At 40.2% G+C, this 4,006-nt stretch overlaps 1 pseudogene; it reads left to right on the forward strand.

Annotated features, from left to right (window-relative positions):
- Nucleotides 1–2,063: 2,063 nt before the first annotated feature.
- On the forward strand, nt 2,064–2,995 carry LOC116862424 (annotated as a pseudogene).
- Nucleotides 2,996–4,006: the final 1,011 nt, after the last annotated feature.

Genomic DNA, 4,006 nt, shown 5'->3' on the forward strand with positions numbered 1-4,006 from the left:
AAAATAGATGGGTAGGTGATGCTCTGACTGAGTAGATGTTAATTTTATCTCATTCACTGTCTGTCAAAAGAATTAAGGAGCACTGCAGTAAGCCAATGATTAACAAGTGACAAACATCCTTCTAAAGGCTTCCAAGTCAAATGTAAAGATTAAAAACAAGACTCCTGCATACAAGATTACCCTCAAATAATTATATTAAGACCTTATGGGCATCTGAGTGGATCAATTGGCTAAGTGTCTGCTTTCTGCTCAGGTCATGGTCCCAGGGTCCTGGGATCAAGCTCCGCTTTAGGTTCCCTGTTGAGAAGGGAGCCTGCTCCTCCCTCTCCCATTCCCTCTGCTTGTGCTCACTCTTCTCCCTAGGTCAAACAATAAACAAACAAACAAATATTTTTTTAAAAAAGACATTAATTGGCCAAAACACAGATCTATAAGCTAAAGACACCAACAAACTAGGAACTTCCACCCATTGATCCCTGTGATTCACCTGTGAGAAAACAGTAATAAGAGAAAGAATGAATTTAAGAAAGTGGACACTTTCAGGGCACCTGGGTAGCTCAGTCAGTTGGTCATCTGCCTTCAGCTCAGGTCATGATCTTCTGGTCCTGGGATCAGACCTGTGCTGGGATCCCAGCTCAGTGGAGAGCCTGTTTCTACCTCTCCCTCTGTCCCTCACCCCCACTTCCGTTCATGCTCTCTCTCTCAAATAAATACACAAAATCTTTAAAAAAAATTGGAAAGAAAGGGGACACTTTCAGCCCAAGCTAAATCATGGATGTTAAGAAAGAAATTAAGCAGAAACAATGGCTCACATACAGTATCTGGAACAGCCACTCATGCAAGCAGAAGATGGACAGACTGAGAAACACTGAGGACTCAGAAGATTCCAGCTGACCAAGTGTGTGATACAAGGCATACTGAAGAGGGAGCCAGCCATCTAAACATCCCTCCCCACTGAGCCTTGAAGATGACCGCTGGCTTTTCTGAAACCAACAGAGAGGCTATAATTCCATCCTAATACTAATAGTATACCTTATACTGACCAGGCTGTGCTAAATACTCAGCATTGTGATCCCTGGTTTTTATATAACACTTAATTCTTACAATAATACCTTGAGTAAAGTCTCATTATTATTTTCATTTTGTAGATGAAGCAAAACAGACGAAGATGTAGGGGAGTTAAGTTGGACCAATGATTCCTTGAGAGTGAACAGTAGGGCTAACATGCTCCTGGTCCCAGAACCCAACCTTTACACTGGATTCATGCCCTCCCCTCAGACTGCCTCCAGTGGTTGTCCAGGCCTCTGTTGCTGCCATGATCCTTGCACATGTACTATGCATGTACTCTCTAATAGTACGATGTGAAACCCCAAACACTGAGTTTAGGACATTGGAGATATAGAGTGATGATTCACTGAGTTACATCCAATGTGATGTTAATTCAGTTGAGACCAGTGGACCTGGGAATCACTCGGGGCACAAAGTTTGGCTTTGGCAGTAATAATTGCACAAACTTAAAAATATGATACTCAAGCTCTGTGCTTCATGAGTTAAATGGGGATAACAAGTAATCAATCTCACAGGTTTGTTAAGAGTAATAAATGAATATTTATCTAAAGTGTCTAGAGCAGTTCCTGGCACATAAGAACAATAGATATAAGCACTTACTAGGCTCAGACAAATTGAATTGACAGTTTCATTCAAAATGATTTATTATAATCAAGACACTACATTTTCTACACCTCTATTTACAAATTTACAAAATTGAAAACTTGGAAAATAATCCATGAAGATCTTTCAGCTTCAACAGTGTCAAACTCTACAGATAATTTGTGCCCTAACTTTCATTGTCTAGTCCATACTTTAGATCTGGAGTATCTTGCAAGTACAAATGCTTGCTATAATGAAATATTCCATGTATATACAACACATACACACACACACACACACACACACACACACACACTACTGAATGAGTTTCACTTCAACCTTTTATTTGTTTATGACTCTGTTCCTCTTTTTTCCATTGCTACAGGGCATCTTGTGATTCCCAAACAACATCCATGGAGAACACAGAGGTGACTGAGTTCATCCTGCTGGGACTAACTAATGCCCAAGAGCTGCAGATCCCTCTTTTTATCACATTCACCCTCATTTACCTCATCAATGTGGTTGGAAACTTGGGGATGATGGTGCTGATTCTGTTGGACTCTCGTCTCCATACTCCCATGTACTTCTTCCTCAGTAACCTGTCTCTGGTGGACTTTTGTTACTCTACAGCTGTCATTCCCAAGGTCATGGCTGGATTACTTATAGGAGACAAGGTCATCTCCTACAATGCATGTGCTGCTCAGATGTTCTTTTTTGCAGTCTTTGCCACAGCAGAAAATTACCTCCTGGCTTCAGTGGCCTATGACCGCTATGCAGCAGTTTGCAAACCCCTCCATTACACCACCACCATGACAGGTGTATGTGCTTGGCTGGCCACATGTCTATGGTTTCCTGAATGCCTCCATCCACACTGGGATAATTTTCAGGCTCTCCTTCTGTAAGTCCAATGTGATCCATCACTTTTTCTGTGATATTCTTGCCGTCATGTCTCTCTCTTGTTCTGAGAGACATGTCAGTGATCTGATTCTTGTCTTTGAGGCAAGCATCCACATCTTTTTTGCTCTCCTGGTTATCTTGATTTCCTACCTGTTCATTTTTATCACCATCCTGAAGATGCCCTCAGTGGAGGGATACCTGAAGGCTATATCTACCTGTGCCTCCCACATCACTGCACTATCCATCTTCTATTGGACAATCATTTTCATGTACTCCCAGCCCAGCTCCAGCCACTCCATGGACACAGACAAAATCACATCTGTGTTCTATACTATGGTCATCCCCATGCTGAATCCTGTGGTGTATTAGCCTGAGAAATAAAGAGGTCAAGAACGCTTTCAAGAAGGTTGTTGAGAAGGCAATATCATCTCTAAGCTTCATCTCTTAGGCTGTAGGATCCACGGTGACCTAGTTTCTTCCTGTCAGATCTTCTCCATGCACTAATCAGGGTTTATAGCCCACACTACATTTAAATTACTGATGTGATACTTTCCTCTTCAAAAGTCTGTCAGTAAAATAGAAGATAGCACACCCAGTTGTATAACATCTGGATAAGAATAGTCATGAGGGGGGCGCCTGAGTGGCTCAATGGGTTAAGCCTCTGTCTTTGGCTCAGGTCATGATCTCAGGGTCCTGGGATCGAACCCTGCATCAGGCTCTCTGCTCAGTAGGGAGCCTGCTTCCTCCTCTCTCTCTGCCTGCCTCTCTGCCTACTTGTGATCTCTCTTTTTGTCAAATTAATAAATAGAATCTTAAAAAATTTAAAAAGTATAGTTATGAGGACCTTAAATATTTAATAATTATGCTTATCAGGAACCTTATTAATTATATTTTATTTATTCATATGTTCACATTTTCCCCACCATATTCCAATGCAAGTATATATGTAAAACAAGACTCAAACCCATGGAGAGAAGTGCATACAAGTATCCATATGTACACATACACACAAGAGTGGGAAATTTGTTAAAGGAGGGAGCTGGAGTATGGCTGGCTTTTAATAAAAAGTTAAAATAATTAATTGTGGATCAGAGTATAAATTAAAATCTAGGATTTTATATTTCTCTAATTAAAAAACTGTTCCAAGCATCTAAATGAAGAACATGATATGGATTTCTACATAAAGGTAGATTTTATGTATTAGCTTATTTTTTTCAGAGCTATATAACATCCTAAAGGAGTTAATATTTAGGTCTTCACAACTGGTAGAAAAAATATCCAGAGTATAAGGAAAGGGGATCAATTGATAATAAAGCAATTTGTCAGTTTTTCTGTGGAAAACTACCAACTCCTCAACTGTGTAATATAAATGCACTAAGTAAAAATCGTGTTATCTATTTTTCTCTCTGAAATACCAGAAGACGGCTAGTGCTCCTCCTGCAGGGATACTTTAGTTTCA

The sequence above is a fragment of the Lontra canadensis genome, unplaced genomic scaffold (genome assembly GCF_010015895.1).
Source record: "Lontra canadensis isolate GAN:19392208 unplaced genomic scaffold, GSC_riverotter_1.0 scaffold242, whole genome shotgun sequence".
Taxonomy (NCBI): Eukaryota; Metazoa; Chordata; class Mammalia; order Carnivora; family Mustelidae; genus Lontra; species Lontra canadensis.